The following is a 7,573-nucleotide window of genomic DNA, read 5'->3' as shown; positions in this document are numbered from 1 at the left end:
AAAAAAGTTGTTATTTTTGTTGCATGTTACAATAGCATCTTAGACATTGCCCAAGGTGCAACGTAAAGCGATTTCATTCACATGATGAACGTGCTCGTCTTGACTCAATTCCTTTTGAACATAACTTCATTTCAAATCAGCTCCCTGACACCCCACCCCCGATTTTGTTCATGCTTCCCTGTGGGATTTTTCCATGACATTGGAACTTGACCCACAGAACGTTTATCTTCTTCAAAAGGCCCTGGAAGTCCAGGTGGGAAAGTGTTAGTCATGTTGACAAGAAAGATAGGAGTTTCTCGTGGTGAAGCAAGTCCCTCTGCTCAGGAGGCTGCGGTTTACAGGACATAAGGGTGACCTTGGAAGTGGCCACTGACCTTGAATAAATCACTCACATGCCATGCTGGTGGGGAGCTTTGTGGGGAAGGCCCGAAAAGGACCTGAACTGAAGGGTCTGGAAATCTGGATGCCGGCCCGGCCTTCACTTCAGATCATGTGCAAGTCACTTAAGCCTTTTCTCTGGATCTCAGTTTTCTCATCTATCGAATGGGGCAGAGAAGGGGCAGTGGTTGGTCTTGTTGCTCCTCTGAGGTTCCTGCCATGTGTCAAGTTCTCAGCCTTGACTGACCCAGCTGATGTCATTCTGCTCGCTGACAGGTAGGAGCTCTCTTACCCTTTGCCTTCGACTGTATAAGCAGGGCTGTCCCGGGAAGTCCATTACCAAAGAATACTTCAAAGCTGTTTGCACTTGTAGTCAGTTGCACAGAACACGAGTTGGTCGAGAAAGAAGGCAAATAGACACACAGACCAATGGGGGGTAGTGATGGTGGTGGGGAGGAGACCACTGTTTACCCCTAGGGTGATTGGGAGGGGGGGGAAATAAAACCCTGCCCGCTGTTTTGACCAATAAATAAAAACTGGGAGCTCTGCGTGGCTAAAACCTTAGGGGATTTATTAGTTTGCTTAGCGAAAGGCAAATATTAAGTCTTAACTTGACCCGGCCTGGGACCTGCCTCTTTGGCTTTTGTATGCCATCCGGCGCCGAGCGCTGGGCCCTCCGGGTTATCGAGCCCTGTGGAAGGGGTTTTTTTTTTTCATTGTTTTCTGTCTCCTTTTCTTCCTCCTTTGCCTGCCCCTTCCCCCACCCCCCACCTTTTCTGGTAACTCAGGTCTGGGTTTGGAGGGGTGGAGAGGCAAGGTGGAAAACATGTTGTCTTGCTCATAAAATATGTTGTCTCTGCCCGGAGCTCCAGCTGGCCTGCGAACTCCAGGTGCCGGGGATGTGGCCACTCAGAGGGGAGAGCCCAGCAGGCGGTCCCCGCCGGTCACTTCCGTCCTCTGTCCTGAACTCTTACCGTTGCATCCCAGGCTGTTAGGCAAAGGCCTTGTCCCTCATTCCACTTAAAATGACTGTAATGACAAGCACCGGAAAGGAACAGAGGACAGCCGTTTCTAAGCTGCAGCCTGCCCACCCCGTGTGGCTGCTCAGACCTCACCGTGACGAGGGCTTTGGCCTGTTCAAGGCGGGGCTGTGAGTGTTCCTTTGGGCCTGACCAGTGCTTGGGACTCTTCCTAGAGTGAGCTGTCTGGGCCGGAGAGGCTGCCCAGGCTATCAGTTTCAAGTAGGAGCCGCACTGACACTCACCTAGACGGCACCTTCTTTACTCTCCGCTGTTAACATCCCCGGTGCAAGCCAGGCTGTTCTAAAGGGCTGTGGTTTGTGTATGTTCAGGTCTCATGAGTGATCCTTGCTAATGGCAAACTGTGGCCCACTGGGCAGTTGGGTCCACCCCTGGTGACTCTCCACGGAGGACGCATCTTGCCAATCTGCCTGGACATTCCGGTTCCCTTCCCTCTACTCATGGCAGCCAGGAGTTGGGAATGTTCTAGAGCTACTTTCAAAAGTTCCTCGCACATTACAGTATTGGTTTTTTCAAGGAATTCTGCATGATCTTAAAAATCTTTTTGCAATTCTTTACAGGAGAGTCTGTTATTTAAAGGATGGACGCTGTGCGCCTAGGCTCCTGAAATCCTATGGATCCTTCAAGGCTCATCTCACACACTTCCTTCAATCGGAAGCCTTCCTGGATTTCTCCTTTTCTCTCAAGAAAAGAAGAAGTTGTGACTTCTCCCTCACATATTATTTTAAAGCATCAGGTGTTTTATAGATGTTCACAAAGTTCTGGTCTTCCTTCCTTGACCAAAGGACTTTAATACCTCACTTACTGCGCTTACAATGAACTTGTTTGGGGTACCCTCTTCCCTCCCAATTCATATTCAAATTCGTTCATTCATATTCTCTCTCTCCATCTCTCTCTCATAAGAACATGAATGGAGTTATTCCTTATTTATTGAAATGTACCCCTGAAATGCCTGGTAATGTTCAGGACCATCTAGTGGGTGCTGTGGTGGGTGCTGTGATCCCTTAGTGAATCATCACAAAACAGAGGCTTACAGAAATCAATTGCTTTAGCCAAGTCTTTTCTGTGAGAGTTGAGATTCAAAACCTGGGTCATGGACAATTTCAAGTTCAGAGCTGATGAAGTTACAACATACTAGCTTTTGCATGGTATACTGACAAGAAAGATGTTGGGTGACTTTTTCTATTAACAACCTGCTACTGTGTATGTACCAAATTTGCCCGTGCATTGTACCTGTGTGTTACTGTGTGTACCAAATGTGCGTGTTTTTTAGCTTGTCAAGATTAATCAATAAAGTGTTTTCTGAACAGCAGATAAATTTTGTTTGTTGCTTGATTGGTTGTTTCCCTGCGGAAACTCTTCTTGCAAATAGAATTATGTCTGGCTTTTGCCAGTTATCCATGAGGTAGATTCATGTTTAAGGTGGGAAGGAGAATATCCATTTGACTGTTTAGATCACAAATTTTAAAGAGTTTCTCCCTGTAAATCCCTGTCTAACAGGGGGAAATGCAGACAAAAATAAATAAAAATAGGATCTGTCTATTAATATCTGCTGATATCCAAAGAGTTTTGCCCTGTCTGATAGGGAGAAGTACAGAAAAAACAAGCAAAAGGGATCTGGATTTTAATAGGTACATCCCTTGCCATGGGGACTGGATGTAAGTTCAAGGGCTTAACACCTGGAGACCGAAGACTCTCCCATGGGGAGGTTTGTAAAGGAGGATAGAGGAGAACAGAAATGCAGGAAGAAGCTTTGCCTGTTTCGGGAAAGAGAGGTGCTGAAAGTGCACCCCCTTCTTACTTTGCACAAACAAGTAAAGGAAGAGCTTGGACAAAGAGGAAGTCATCTGTGGAACACGGTCACCAGGCAGACTTTCAGACATGAGAGAAATGGTATGACTTTCAGCCAAGAAAAAACAGGCAGTTTGGGAAAATAATGAAGGTCAATGGTTTGAGGGGCTTTCCGATGTCAAGTTCTTTGCAAGGCTTCTCACTGGAATCTCATGATGTCTTTGTGAGAAGGTAATGTGACCTCGTTCTCATAGGTGAGGAAACGAGGGCTGAGGGAGTGCGGTGACTCACCGTAGAGCACACCGTGAACCTTGCCTCGAAGTGCAGTGCTGCAGTTCTCTGTGTCATGGCCATCACTGTATCAGTTACTGTAGGCTGCTGCAACAAAATGGTTGTGTCACCTAATGAGTTTTTTTCTCATTTACACATCAGTCAGCTGAATATGAGTTGGCAGTGTTGGGGACAAGAGGCTCTTTGTCTTGCAGAAGTTTAGGAACCTACCTGGTGGTGTGTCTTAGGATACTACCACCTTCAAGGGGGAGGGTGGTCACCAGAGCACTGTGGGCGGACCTGCTTGTGCTTGATGCCTTGACCTGGAGGAGACTCCCAGTACTTGAACTCACGTTCCTCTAAGGAATCGGTCACATGCTCCAGCTGGATGCAAGAGCTCTGGTAAGTGTCCAGCTCTGTGGAGGAAGGGGCAGAGATCCAGGAATGTTGGTGAGCACTGGAAGTTTCTGTCACATGAACCAAACCCCCTGCAGGGCTACCGTGGTGTAGCTCATTGACCTTCATCATGGTGGACATCAAAGGGGTCTGTCCTTCCAGATGCCCCATTGTCACTGGACTGGGTATGTATGTTTAGCGCATTCTTGCCGCCGGTGTCAAAGAGGAGAGGACTCTTGCAGGGAGGCAGGATAGAGTAGGGGTGAAGGGCACATCTCGAGCCTGACTGTTGAGGCTTGGACTTCCTCACTGGCGTTGAGCAGTGCAACTTCCAGTGAGTGACTCAGCCCCTCTGTGCCTCAATTTCCATTTCCTGAAACTGCTTCCTAGGGTTGTTACAAGGTTAGACTGAGTTCCTGCAGGCACAGCACTCAAGACAGTGCCAGGCACACAGCACTCTGGCAGCAAGGCCTCTGGGCTCTCTTTATACTCTGGATGTGGAGTCGTAGGGGCCTGACAAATGCAACTTTGGCCCAGATGATCTCTGTGTCCAGATGGGAAGAGTGAGCCTCAGCCATCGGGTCTATGTTGCTCTGCTGTGCGAAGGTGCCCCGGGCTTTCTGGCTGTGGTGGCTTTGTTTGGTATTGGGGCAGAACTGGGCTTCAGACCACGGCTCTCTATGGTATCTCCTTCTGGGCCTTCCCAGCTCTCACGTGACTCCAAAGGCCAACTTCTCTCCACAATCTGCAGTTTCATCTCCTGTCTAAAGACACCGTTCAGAACACTCCGCGAGCCAGACACATTGGGTACAAGAGGCCCCTTCTGTGCCCTCCTCTGCTGTGCAGGGAGACGGCCAATTTGTAAGCCTGCGGGGGGCCCCCCAAGCTGGATGACCGTCTCCCTGTCTCACCCAGATCTCAAGTCACACCCTTCCCTGTACACGCAGACCAGCGAGCCCCCCTTGGGGACCCCCTGGCCTGGGTGTGGGCTCTCGTAGCTGTGAGACCTCAGTGGCCCGGGGTTCTGGCACCAGCTCTGCCTGTTTGGTCTTTGGCTTTCCTGGCACCACGAGAGCATGGAAAAGCTGGTCTGTTTACAGGACACGGGGCCAGAAGAGCATTAAAAAATAAGGAGCAAATAAAATGTCATAAACAAATTTCCTTTCCAGTAAGGAGCGTTCCTTTCCCTGTCCCCCGACATGAACCACTTTTTTCTCCTGTGTTTGGATAAACTTTCATCGGGGCCATTGCCATTCCCGGGGAGGGGCCTGTTTCCGTGGTGGGCTATTTATTTTGATTTTGACCATTCCCTTCTCTTTGAGCATCACATACCTAATAGTAAAGAAAATATGTTTCCTGTGGGGGCACAGGGAGCCCTTCCCCTGTCTCCTCCCCAGCACCTCTGTCCTCCGGCCTCCCTCGAGGGGGCGGACACAAACGTCCAGAAAGCAGGAGGGCTAGGAGCACTGGTCGAGTGAGCACAGAGGAGGGAAGGAGGTGAAGCGGAGGAGAGAAACGGTTTCCAATGAAAGCTGGAGTGGATCCAGAGGGTTGTGAGTGGGTGACCTGCTCTCTGCGACGCCTCTTCGGAGTGAAAGCCACCGGTCTCACGTTTCCTGACCCCAGCAGGTAGCTTATTGTAAAACAGTTCATCCAGAGGGGAAAAAAATACCTTGTTTCAGCAACGTAATTTTTTTTTTCTTTTTTTGCTCTGAACCAGACTTGAGTGGAAGAGAATGGCAGAGAGCTGCCTTTTTCTGAGCAGAGAGCTAAGAAAACAAAAGCAAAAAACCTCCTTTAAGGAAATGTTGTTCTTATTTATATGCAGAGAGTGCCAAAAACTGTATTCACACCTTAAGAAAGGAAAAGACTGTATTAAAATTGTAATACTCAGTATATACCGATAACAAAAGGTGAATTCAAGTCACGTTTGACTTCTGCAATTACAAGAGGTGCTCAGAGTGGTTACCATCGGCATCCAGACACTTCTGATTCCTGGGAACATCTCTTAAAATGTGATACTTTTTTTTGTCACCCCTGGCATTTATTTATTTTAGGGGCATGGTCTTACTCTGTCACCCCCAGGATAGAGTGCAGTGGTGCAACCATGGCTTACTGTAGCCTAGAACTCCTGGGCTCAAGCAATCCTCTGGCCTCAGCCTCCAGAGTCGCTGAGTTTCGAGGGGAGGCTGCCACACCCCTATGCCCAGATAATTGTTTTTCTTCTTTATAAAGGCCGTGTGTCATCAAGGAGCTCTATTTGCATATTTTAAACTATCCCTCTGAGCCCCTCCTTCCCCTCTGCCTTCTATTTTCCCTCTGCGTTGAAATGGGGAAAAGGGAAAGACATCCACACTGACTGATGGGGGCGAGAGACAGGAAAGCCACTGTTCATTCTCACCTTCTATTGAGTGTTAATTTCTCTTTCTGCATTCCCTGCCTCTTCTGGTTGGTGAATCGATATTCTTGGAGGTGCTGAATTCAGACAGGCCGTGAAGAGCAGGGTGTCTGGACTCGTTGACAAGCCACAGCACCGGACTGGCTTCAGATTCCTTCTCTTTAGCTCCGTGGAGAGCCCAGGAGGTGGCTGGGGTGGAGGATGGGGTCGCCCACCCCATCACAGCTTCCCCATGCGTTCCTCCGCCCACCTCTGCCTCTCTTGTTTGCCTCCTTACACCCTTCTTCCAAAGACAGTCCGGGGCTGTCACAATGTCACCTGGTGTAGGCTGGGCACCCGAGTTGGTGTCGTGGTGATGAGAGAAGCCAGTCGCTGCCCCCTTTGGGAGCCCTGTCTCCTGAGAGTGGAAGGGGACGAGGCTTATGCCAGAAGGCATGAGAACCTCATTGACAAACCTGGCTGGCGTTGGAATGATCCTTGGTGTGCACGTTCATGAGTAAAACGCACAGAATCAATTGTGTGCCGAGCTTGGACCGGAAAGGAGCTGTAGACTCTGTACCTGGTGGGTACGAGCTTTGGGTAGAACTGTCCAGAATCAAGGAGGAAAGTCTAAGGAGCCACCCTCAATCTGGTGCTTTCAAGAGCAACAGGAGGCTCTAATTTAACAAAAATGATGACCCGACAGTCTAATGCAGTGAGAGAGAGACCGTGGTCCTTGTTCTCAGACCTCGGTCTTGGGAACACTGAGATTCGGGTGGGTTAATTGAGCTGCAACCTCACTCTGGCAAGTTAGTGGTGAGCTTTGACGGGAGCAGGACTTTGAGTCTCCGCCTGGAATAGGATCTCCTCATCGCCTCCAGGGACAGATGCAGGGAGAGGAGGCCAGAGAAGGCCTCCGGGTTGCCCGGAGGGAGGAAGGATCCAGGCTGAGCAAAATGCTGTAGAAGCAAAATTCATTTGTGGTAGCTTTGTGCCTGCCGTCAGGGTTGGGTGCTCCCGGGTCACAAATGCTTTGAGTGAGAGGCACCGGGGGTGGACCAGCCTCCACGTGGGATGCTGGGCTCTCCAGGGAGGGGAAGACTTCATCCGGGCTGCGGCCCCATGCTCAGTTCCGCTCTATTTAGAACACTTTTTTTTGGTGGAAAACAGATTGCTCCGGAGGAACACCCCAGGCCAGCTGGGAGGCTGATTCTGCTGCAGCTTTCGGAACTGGGGCTGGGGGAGAAAGAGAGAAAGAGAAGGGCCTAGAGCAGGATGGCCAGCCCAGTACCCTGCTCCTCACCTTTCCCGGTCTCTCCCC

The 7,573-nt window shown here is 49.8% G+C and overlaps 1 long non-coding RNA gene across 1 annotated transcript in view; it reads left to right on the top strand.

Annotated features, from left to right (window-relative positions):
- LOC103254626 overlaps positions 1 to 2,736 on the top strand; it is a 6,109-nt gene extending 3,373 nt beyond the window's left edge. The window contains exon 2 of the long non-coding RNA XR_503971.2: positions 1,979 to 2,736. This is a non-coding gene — a long non-coding RNA (uncharacterized LOC103254626). The remainder of the gene's footprint in view (positions 1 to 1,978) is intronic.
- Positions 2,737 to 7,573: the final 4,837 nt, after the last annotated feature.

This window comes from Carlito syrichta, unplaced genomic scaffold (genome assembly GCF_000164805.1).
Source record: "Carlito syrichta isolate Samal-C Ts95f unplaced genomic scaffold, Tarsius_syrichta-2.0.1 Scaffold287139, whole genome shotgun sequence".
Lineage (NCBI taxonomy): Eukaryota > Metazoa > Chordata > Mammalia > Primates > Tarsiidae > Carlito > Carlito syrichta.
Note: the sequence above shows the minus strand (reverse complement) of the source record. Positions and strands in the feature narration are given on the sequence as shown.